The following is an 11,525-nucleotide window of genomic DNA, read 5'->3' as shown; positions in this document are numbered from 1 at the left end:
CTTTAAGACTATATAAATATCCTCTTCCTCACCAAACTGTCACACACTAATTTTAGCCTCCTTTGATAATTCTCCAGCTCATCATTCTTTCCATAATTTACTAATAAATGTTTAGTTCGCTTTTAAATGAATTAATATTTTTAAATTTTCTGTTTTAATTTCTAAAACATTGATAGTGAGATTCAGATGATCAAAAACTCTTCGGGGTCATCAATAATTGTTAAGTATGTTTACTTAAAAATTTCTGGTCCTGAGACCAAAAGCTTGAGAACCTCTGGTTCAGATGATCTGCACAGTAGGGCTGGGAAGATAGGCAGGGGGCAAAAAGGAATACTGGAAATAAAAAATCATATTATGTGATAATAAAAAACATTTTAAAAGAGGGTGTTGGATGAGACGATACCTAGGGTGACACCATTAGGATTCTGTGACATGGGGGGATAAAACTCTCATCAAGACTGAATTCAAAGACACTTTATTGGAAGGAGGTGGCACTAAACTCTGATCTTTTTTCTTTGCCCAAATTCCTTTCTGGTGAGTGACACCTACAAAATGCTAAAATCTCACTAAACAGGTTTTGTTAACCCAATATAATGTGTTTTACTTCCCAACCTGATTCCACATAGCATCATATGAAAGATAGAAGACCCTTATCTTAACTCCTTTCCACCGACTCTGGTCTTTTAGACAAAGCCTAACTCTTTCAACCAACTGTCAACTAAAGAATCCCTAAACCTACCTATGACTTCCAAGCCCTCGCTTTGAGATGTCCCACCTTTTTGGGCCAAGCCAATGTATGCCTTCTATGTATAGATTTATGACTTTACTTGTAATCCCTGTCTCCCTGAAATATATAAAACCAAACTGTAACCCAACCACAGTGAGTCCACTTGCTCAAGGCTTCTTGGGCATGGCTCTGGGCCCTGGTCCTCAAATTTGGCTCAGAATAAATCTCTAGAGTTTGGCTTCTTTTCCATTGACAAGGGCAACAGCATATGATGAAGGAATGGATCCTTTCAGCAGCCTGGTGAATCCAATGCTTAATTCCTCCCTCTGACACAATATTACTTTAGTTCCCACCAGACTCTCTTAGAAAGAGCAGAAAATAAGGAAGAAAACGGAAAAGCTGAGCATCTTTCCAAAGCAGACTGAAATAAGCATTAACTGGCTAGTGTAAGGCCCTCTCCCCAACTCCGCACCATTTCCCCATGAGAACTCAAGGGGAAGATGAGATCCACACTACAAAAGCAAGCAGTGGCATTCTCCTCGTCCCACCAAGTCACTGCCCACCCTGCACCATGTGAACTGGGTCTGGGTGTCTGAACAGGCTTTGCATCCTCAGGACTCCAGGATCAGTGTTACATGATCACAAGCTAACAAACTGGTGTTGTGATGTCTGGGCCTCCAAAAGCAGAAACCAAGTCTCTGGCATGCTGGGGGTGGGAGGCATAGGGAAAACCGGAAGGAGACGAGTCCAAAAATAAAGACAAAAGTTGCCTCCTTTACAATTTTGCCTAGGATGACAATGGAAGACAGCAAGCAGTACATATAATTTAGACTTTTGAATGTTTGCCTGTCTCTATTTCCAGTCATAAACCCTTGGCACACATAGTACTTTTTTTTTCCCTTTCCCTTGGCTCTCTGCTTCCCCACTTTCCCATCACATGGTTTCTTTTAAAAGTACTACGGGATAAACACAGTTGATGGTGGAAGGAGATGCCCATGGCAAAGAAAGGAGATGCCTGTGGCAAAGAAAGGCAGCCGCCTCTCTCTCCATGCAACACCCTCCTTCCCCACGAGCTCTATCCCTCCCCCCTTGGCCCTGATGTGCTGAGTCTTGAGGACTCTCCTTCTGACTGATTGCCACGCACTGGCCTCAGGGAGGTGCTGGAAAACCAATCAGTATCAAAGTATCTCTCTTGCTGCATAACAAATGATTGCAAAATCTAGCAGCTTAAGACCACAATCATTGTATTAGTATTGTTACGGTTCTGCGTGTTGACTAGGCTCAGCTGGGCATTTCTTGCTCATGGTCTCTCTTGCAGCTGCAGTCAGGATGGAAAACTCAATGTCTGGGGGTTGGGGTTGCTCCAGAGTTGGAGGGGAATCACCTAAGGCTTCTTCACTCACCTGTCTGGCGGCTGATGCCAGCTGTCCACTGCGACTACAGTTGGGGCTGGCAGCCAAACACCTCCACGTGGCCTCTCCGTGTGGCCTGGGCTCCCTCCCGGCAACAGCAAACATCCCAAGAGACAGCCAGGAGGAAGTGGTGTCACCTTTTATGACCTAACCTCGGCCTCAGTTCTGCTGTCATCTGTCTGTTAGAGCCATCACAAGCCTCCACCCAGACTTATGGGGAAGGGACACAGACCCCAGTCTCAATGGGAGGAGTGTCCAAGAATTTTGGAGCCGAAACAAGTCAAAGCTTTCCCCTTACCCTACTTAGTTAAGGCTGGACCATTGAAACATCAGCTTTTCTAAAATATTGTGGCTTCACTTGCTATTAATATAGGTAACCTGCCTTACTAGGAATGGCAAAGACAGGCAGCTATCACTAAAAATCTCTTCCTTTCTTATTTAGGAAGAGCACCCAGTTTTTAGCTGGGCACATGGCTTCCCACAATACGAGCCTCTGTTTCCCAAATGCCTGGCAGCTAGATGTGGACATGTGACTAAGCTTTGGAGAAGGAATATAATCAGAAACGTCATGAGTAACTTCTGAGAGGTGTCCTTAAAGGGAGGGAAGGAGCTTTTCTTTCTTTGTCTCCTTTCTGCTGGGGGAAATGTGGAAGTGGCAGCTTTGGTTCCAATGGCCATCGTGGACCACAGGGACAAGGGCACCCGGGGTCAGTGGAAGCTGAATCTCTGTAGACTTTGCAGACCTATCCTTTCAGCACAAGACCACATACTTAAAGACTTCCTCTGTGAAAGTATAAAATTTTATGGGCAAAAGTCACTGTCATTTTGGGCTTCTCATGGTGACAAGACAGCTGAACCTAATCCTAAAATGATATACAGACCAAAGCTCACTCTCTTGACTTCATGTCCCATTGAGCAGAACTCTAACGGGAAAAGGATCTTCCCCAGTTCCTGGTGAATACTTTTACTACTTACTCACTGGATCATGAGAGTCTCTGTTGAGTCCAGTGTTTCTCAGTACAGGTACTGTTGTTATTGGGAGGTGGAGGCATCCCTTAGGACATTTAACTGAAGGTCAATAACAGACCTCTCCCTCACCCCACTCCTATAAATCACTGTTAAAAAACAAAAGTCTCCCCGCATTTCCAAACACTCCCTAGGTACATGATACCACCCTCAGTTGAGAACCACTGCTATAGACCAAGAAAGTGATCCTGACCCTCTCTTCTCCACCTACCTTACAAGTTCTTTCCTTCCGATGACTAATACTGGGCATGACCCATCCCAAAACCCACATCAGTGTGACCTCACCATGTCACCCTTGGTGGATGGTGTGGTTCTTAACTCAGGTTATAAGCAAATCTTGCTGGGTGCGGAGAGGTTGCCAGATTCGGTAGGATGGGAAGTCACTGGGCACACGGATCAAGCCAGGACAGCAGAACTAGATGCAAGGACTCCACGGTGCATGAGCACATATTTGTGTGAAAAAAGAATACACATCAAAACAAAAGACAGAAACCACTGAAATACAATTGACATTGATATTCCAAGGTATCTTTTAAAAAAAATCTTCCTTTCTCAAACATCATTGAAAAATAAGCTATAGTAGAAGTCATTGAGTCAGACAACCTCTTAAGTTTGCAAGTTTATAAGTATTCTTAATATTGCTGCAAGGTTAAAACAACCATGAATCTCTCATTCTAGATACGTCTCGAGGTCAAAGAACTAATCTACTTCAGAAGTCGTCTGAAGGGGCAGAGGGAATATATTTTGGTAACAAAAGACATGCAAGCATTAAATCATCTTTCCTACAACAACTTCACCTTGGTGTGAACACATATACATTTTTCTCATATATACCAGACTGGGATACTTCTTTATTTATACCAGACCTCACGTCTTTAGGCTGGTCCCCATATTTCAGGATATCCTCCAGCATGGCCGTTTTTCTTCTCACCTGCTCAAGGAAACTGGCAGGCATTGCCTGTGGCCCCTCTCTGCTCCTGTAGCCGGCTCCTCTGCACTCCCTTGCACTTGGACCATGCCCTAAGGTTTGCCTCCCACCAAGAAGACAAAATGGCGAAGGCGCCTGTGCAAGAGCATCAGTTTCGAAAGATGTCGTAAGTCTCACAATACACTAAGGCATCTCTTTACTCAGTGCTAGGAGGCTTTTAAAAACTAACATGTCCTTCTCAACTTCAAATCACATTAAGGTTCATGACACCATGAGAGTATAATCATACTGTTTTACAACCCCAGTCAATACAGAAGACTGAAGATAGTTATTTGAATTCTTTTTTTTTTGAGACAGAGTCTCACTCTTTTGCCCGGGCCAGAGTGAGTGCCGTGGCGTCAGCCTAGCTCACAGCAACCTCAAACTCCTGGGCTCAAGTGATCCTTCTGCCTCAGCCTCCCGAGTAGCTGGGATTACAGGCATGCGCCACCATGCCCGGCTAATTTTTTCTATATATTTTTAGTTGTCTGATTAATTTCTTTCTATTTTTAGTAGAGACAGGGTCTCACTCTTGCTCAGGCTGGTTTCGAACTCCTGAGCTCAAACAATCCGCCCTCCTCGGCCTCTCAGAGTGCTACAATTACAGGTGTGAGCCACCGCTCCTGGCCAGTTATTTGAATTCTTAAAACTGTAAGAGGCATCTACTCTACAATGAGGATTAAAGTGCAGGAATTTCTACTTTCCTTTGACTATAACAACCTGAATTTTTCAAAGGTTTCAGATGGTCAATAAAAAAAATCTTCATTTTTTAATTTTTATTTCTTGAACAGAAGGAGTTGGGAATAAACCCTTCTTTTAACATAGGATTGCCAGACTCAGCAAAACAAACAAACAAACACCCTACCCAGGATGCATTGTTAACTCGAATTTCAGATAAACAACAATTTTTAAAAATTATCTGTCCCATGCAATATTTGGGACATACTTACAACTAAAATGAAAAAATTTATTTGTTGTTTATCTGAAGTTCATATTCAACTGGCAAAGAAAGCTACACAGATAACAAAAGGACCCATAGTCAGGATTCTTTTGGCTGTTTGTGACAAAACCCAGCTCAAATTAGCTTAAGTAAAATGGGAAATTAATTGGCTGATATAACTGAAAAGTCCATGGTTAGATCTGGCTTCAGATATGGCTGAATCCAGAAGATCAAAACACATGAACATTAGGTGTTTGTCTCTCTCTTTCTGAGCATATAAGGCCAACGTCTCCACATGGTGGCCCTAAACCGCCCTACACTTGTGTTCTCCCAGTATAGGCTGCTCTAGTGGAAAAAACAACTTCTCTTTCCCAGTAGTTCCAAGACTGTCCTGTGATGGAGTCTCATTGGATTAACTGGGTCATGTGCCTATCTCTGAACCAACTGTCATAACCTCAGACATTGTCTCAGTTCCCTACGGCTGCTGTAACAAATCACCAAATCTGGATGGCTTGGAACAATACAAATTTTATTCTCTTATAGTCCTGGAGGTAGGGCCATGCTCTCTCCAAAGGCTGTAGGGGAGGATCCATTCCAGCTTTTGGGGGCTCCAGGTGTTCTTTGGCTTGTGGCTTCATCACACCAATCTCTGCATCTGTAGTTACATTGCTTCCTCCTTTTTTCTGTCTCAAAACTCCCACTTCCTTTTTCTTACAAGGACACTTCTGGCTGCATTTGGGGCCTACCCAGATAATTCACAATTAGCTCTGCTTCTCAAAATCCTCAACTTAATCCCATCTTTTGCCATATAGGGAAATAGTTACAGATTCTGGGGATTAGGAAATGGATATATCTTTGGGGCAAGCTGCCACTTAGCTCACTACAGATATTTAGCATTGAAAAGTCAGTGAGGAATAGTTCTCCAAAAAATGGTGATGCTGATACTTGAAAAAGGGAAAAAGGGATGCTGGAAAGTAGCCACAGCAAGATATTTACAGCAAGAACATTAGCCTGTTCAATTCATGTATAGTTGACCCTTGGGCAACACATGGGTTAGGGGTGCCAACTCCCTACACAGTCGAAAATCCATGTATAAATTTTCACTGCCCCCAAACTTAACTACTAATAGCCTACTATTGAATAGAAGCCTTATCAATAACATGAACATTTGATTAATGCTTATTCTGTATATGTGTTACATGTTGTATTCTTGCTTTTATTTTGAGTCAAGGTTGCCTAGGCTAGAGTGCAATGGCATGATCATAACTCACTGTAACCTCAAACTCCTGGGCTCAAGTGATCCTCCTGTCTCAGCCTCTCGAGCAACTAGGACCACAGGCATGAGCCATTATGCCCAGATACTTAAAAAAAAAATTCTTTCTTCAGAGATGGGGGGGTTTTACTATGTTGCCCAGGCTGGTCTTGAACTCCTGTCCTCAAGCAATCCTCCCACCTTGACCTCCCAAAGTGCTGGGAATACAGGCATGAGCCTCTGTGCCCAGCCCATGTATACTATATTCTTACAATAATGTAAGCTGGAGAAAAAAACATTATTAAGAAAATCAAAACAAGAGAAAATATATTTACTATTCATTAAGTGGAAGTGGACAATCATAATAGTCTTCATCTTTGTCATCTTCATGTTGAGTAGGCTGAGGAGGAGGAAGAGAAGAGGTTGGTCTTGCTGTCTCCGGGGTGGTAGAGGCGGAAGAAAATCCATGTATAAGTGGACCCATGAAGTTCAAACCTGTGTTGTTCAAGAGCCAACTGTATTAATATTTGGAAAGCGCCTACAATGTGCTGGGCACTGTGCTACCCATAGAAGCTTCTAGTCCAGACTGAAATATTTGTCCAGCACCTACCGTGCAAGGGTTGAGGAGAATACAAAGCTAACGAAAGAAGAGTCTCTTCCTTTGGGAACTCTTCAGACTTGATGTGTGGGGCAGAAAGTGGTGGGTGATATGAGAGGTTATTCTGACTGAGGCTGTTGAGTTGTAAGAAAGTGCAGGGAAAAGGACCTTCCAGGTGAAGAGCGGAGCAACGCTGGGCTGTGGGAAAGCGGAGATAGTGGCCTGGTGTGCTTTGAGGAAATCTGGACAGACAGCCTAGAATGCTAAGATTCTGTACAGGCAAGGAGAAACCACTAATAGTTCTTGTAGAGAGCAGTGGCCAGATTGGTATTTTGGGAAGATTATAATGTCGTGGAGAATGGTTTAGTGACTCTGAGGTAAAAGTGCTGCATTTCCTTAACATCCTCCATTTACGAGGACACCCCGATCCACACTGGCCCTTGTGGTTTTGCTTCAAGCTTTTGTGCCCGTAGGTCTGCCTCTTGTCACGTGGAGGCTTCTTCACATTCCTGCCTTCGTACAAATACCCACCCTCCTAGACCTGGGTCTGACTCCCGCTGCACACACGGCCTCCCAGTGCCCGGCTTCTGCAGTGCAGGGCACCCAGTGGCCAGCAGCTTCCCCTGACACCTTGGTAGGCAGTTTTCTGGAAAGTTCCACAGCTCAGATTTCCAGCAAGTTCCACAGTGACTTCTCCAACAAGGTCTGGATCTCATTTCTGGGGTGGGTGGGAAGACTCTTCCTTGGGTGTTGTACCTCGGCCACAGGGGTTGACGGCTGCTCTCTGTATCACTATTCCCACGTGCCTCTCTTTAGCCAAACCCTCATTACTCCAATCCTCGGTTAAGTATCCTTTACATTAAACTTTCCCTGCTCAAATTGCTGTGTTTTCTCTCTTTCCTAATTGGACCCAGACGGATACACCATCCTTCTAGACCTGAGCTATTCAATACGGTGGGGGCTGAGCACTTAAAATGTGGCCGGTGCCAGTGAGGAACTGATTTTTAAATTTCACTTAATTAAATTTCTTTTAATTGTAAAAAATACAAATCATAAAATTTACCATCTTAACCTTAGAAAAGTGAAGAGTTCAATAGTATAAAGTATATTCACATTCGTGCAAAAGATTTCCAGCAGTTTTTCATCTTGCAAAATGAAAACTATACCCATTAAACATTTTTCCATTTCCCCCTCTCCCTAGCCCCTGGAAACTACCATCACTTTAATTTTAATTTAAATTAGAACAACTGAGCAGTATAAAATGTTTTTGCTAAGTACTTTATTACATGTAAGAAGTCTCATTACCATTTTAATATTTTAATTACATGTTAAGGTGATAAGATTTGAGATATAGGAGGTTAAATAAAATACGCAATTAAAAATTATTTTCACTTGTTTCTTTTTACTTTTGAATGTAGCTACAACAAAATTTTCAATTACATATGCGGCTTGAATTTTATTTTAATAGGACAGCCCTGCTCTACACATACCTTCTGTATACTCTTTACTTATTTTGCTAAACAATATGACTTATCTCCCTCTTTTGAACTTCCATGGCTCTTTGAATTTCTCTTAGGATATTTATAGAGGAAATTTGCTATTTTTTTTTTGTGCCCGCCAGCATCCTATTTCCTCTTTTCACAGGCATTCCAATCTTCTTTTTGAGGACTGTCCCATGGTGTGGAGTTCTGATGAGAATTTCTGGCCACTTTCCACTACAGAAACCACAGGGGTTGTCTCTGCTAGCCTGGGGGATGGGCACACAAATCAGACTCCCCCACTTGGAAACTTCCTCCCCACATTTTTTATCTTGAGCAAGTGTTCCAAGGTCACGTGAGGTCAACTGGAGGTCCTATTCCTTAAAGCCACAGCAGATTACCACACGTATCTTTCACTCATTCTTTCTGCTTCATTTCTTTTGCAGTGATTCCTGCTGCCTAGTCCTATGCAACATCTAGGTCTTCTAAACTGACTGGAAATCAATCAATTTGATTTTACCGGTTCTCACCACTGATTCTGTGAGACCTGACAACTGTCCAATTCCCATTTTCTTTAAGATTAATAAGAGTTTGTTTCTGTTGTTTGCAACCAAGATCCCTGATTAATATTGCACAAATGCTGCTCTGCTATGTTTTACATTTAGTTCTAGCAAGTTCTAGACTCTGGGGAAAGTCTCGGAATTGAAGCATAAACAGGGGAGAAGGGCTTTGGGATGCGCAGGAGCCAACCTTATAGCTCTGTATACCAAGAAGGCTGGCTGCCATCACTGAAATGAGTGCACACACACACTTTCCAGTCCTAGGGACATGTCTCTTCCAGGAAGAGAATATAATAAACGATCTTAAGTTCTCGGTCTGTGGTAGACAGAAGAATGGCCTCCCAAAGAGGTCCACATCCTAATTCCCAGAACCTATGACTGTTATCTTACATGTGGCGAATGTGACTTTGCAGATATGATTAAGTTAAGGATCTTGAGGTGGGAGGTTGTCCTGCACTATTTGGGTGGGACCAATGTAATCACAAGGGTCCTTAAAGTGGAGAACTTTTCCCAGCTGGATCAGAGAGATGAGACTGTTAGAGCCGGTTCCCCTCGGCCCCAGGAAAAGAGAGGTGGAGGCACCGAGGCTGCAAATGGCAAAAGAGTTTATTGGCTAGCTCAAGCTAGGGTCCCAGTCCCAGAGCACCAACGCAGTGGCCTCCCCATGAACCAGGACCCTGCCCCGGGGTAAAAGTGAAGCTTTTATACTTTCTTTTGCACACGACACACCAGTGGCACACGACATGCAGGTTTTATACGACATGCTGGGCACAACCCCCCCTCCCTTAGTCCATTGGTTCCTTTGAAAGTGGCTGATTGTTTTGACTCCTGATTGGTTGGCTCCAAGCCTCGGCATTTTCAATTTTTGCGCCGGCGCCAGTTGACCAAGAATGCTGGTCAACAACAGCCACAGTGCTGGCCGAGAACAGCTACAATGCCCTGATATGGTGAGCTGGTGGTATGTTTTCTTCTGATTGGCTCTCTCCTGTTTGTGGTTTTTGTGGTTATTCCTGGTATCTCTACTTTACACTCCCGGCATTGGGCATTATGCTGAGGCACAACCTGTCATGGAGTTACTCCTGCTCTTACTCCTACATTTAACAAACAACTAAAAGCAAGCACGGTTATAGAAGCAAATGGCATTAGTTAGAATAAAAAAGAATGCATTTATAAAAACAACAAAGTACATTCTCCGACTATCAATTCCTGTCTTTCATGACTATGGAAGCAGGATTAGAAAGATGTTACACTTCTGGCAAGCCAAGGAAGGTGGGTAGTCTCCAGCAGCTGGAAAAGGCAAGGAAACAGATCTTCCCTGGAGCCTCCAGAAAGCAGCAATCCTGCTGACACCTTGATGTTAGCCTGTGGGACTTCTGACCTATAGAACTGTAAGGTAATAAATCTGTGCTCTTTCAAGACATTAGGTTTATGATCATGTGTAATGTCAGCAAATAGAAAACTAACACAAGGTCCACCCTTTGACCTGGAGATGACACTGCTTGGGATAGTATTTGGCTATATCCCTTGGACAGAAGGGAGGAGGCCGCTGTGTGAAAATCAGGTGCCACTAGCAAATGAAGGGCTATGGTTTGAATGTGTCCCCCATAAAACATATGTTGAAAACTTAATCCCCAGTGCAGCCATATTGGGAGGTGGGGCCTAATGGAAAGTGATGATATAACGAAGGCCCCACTTTCATAAATGAATTAATGCCAATTATAAAAGGGCTCAAGGCTCTTGAGTGCGCATGTGCTCTCTTGCCCTTTGGCCTTCCACCATGGGACAATGCACCAAGAAGGCCCTCACCAGATGCCAGCACCTTGATATTAGACTCCTCAGCCTCCAGAACTGTGAGAAATAAATTTCTTTTCTCTATAAATTACCCAGTCTGTGATATTCTGTTATAGCAGCACAAATCAGATTAAGACACGAGAGAAAGGATGCTGAACAGGCAAAACGTGGATGCCTAGTGCAACCAACCACTGCAGCCCCTTGTACATTGTTTAAGCAAAACTCATCCAGATGAATGTTTAGGGCCAATAACTGATTAGCTTAAATATTTTGGGTGAAAAGACTTGAGGAAATAGAAGGGAGCGTTAAGGAATATAAATCATATATCTACATATACATACATATATATAACTACATCTTACAAATTCTAAATTTTATCATAAAGAATCTAATGAAACTTGAAAACGACTAACTCTCCTTCAGTAAAGATGTAGCTAATTCAGCAAGCTGCCTTAGCACCTAGACATATGGATGTTCCGTAAATTGTTTATGAATCACTGACTTAGGCCGGGCGTGGTAGCTTACACCTGTAATCCTAGCCCTCTGGGAGGCTGAGGTGGGAGAATTGCTTGAGGTCAGGAGTTGGAGACCAGCCTGAGCAAAACAGAGACCCTCGTCTCTACTAAAAATAGAAAAAATTAGACAGGCATGGTGTTGAGGGCTTGTAGTTCCAGCTACTCGGGAGGCTGGGGCAGGAGGATCGCTTGAGCCCAGGAGTTTGAGGTTGCAGTGAGTCACGATGAAACCACTGCACTCTACCTACCCAGGCAACAG

This window comes from Propithecus coquereli, unplaced genomic scaffold (genome assembly GCF_000956105.1).
Source record: "Propithecus coquereli isolate 6110/MARCELLA unplaced genomic scaffold, Pcoq_1.0 Scaffold147, whole genome shotgun sequence".
In the NCBI taxonomy this organism is placed as follows: Eukaryota; Metazoa; Chordata; class Mammalia; order Primates; family Indriidae; genus Propithecus; species Propithecus coquereli.
Note: the sequence above shows the minus strand (reverse complement) of the source record.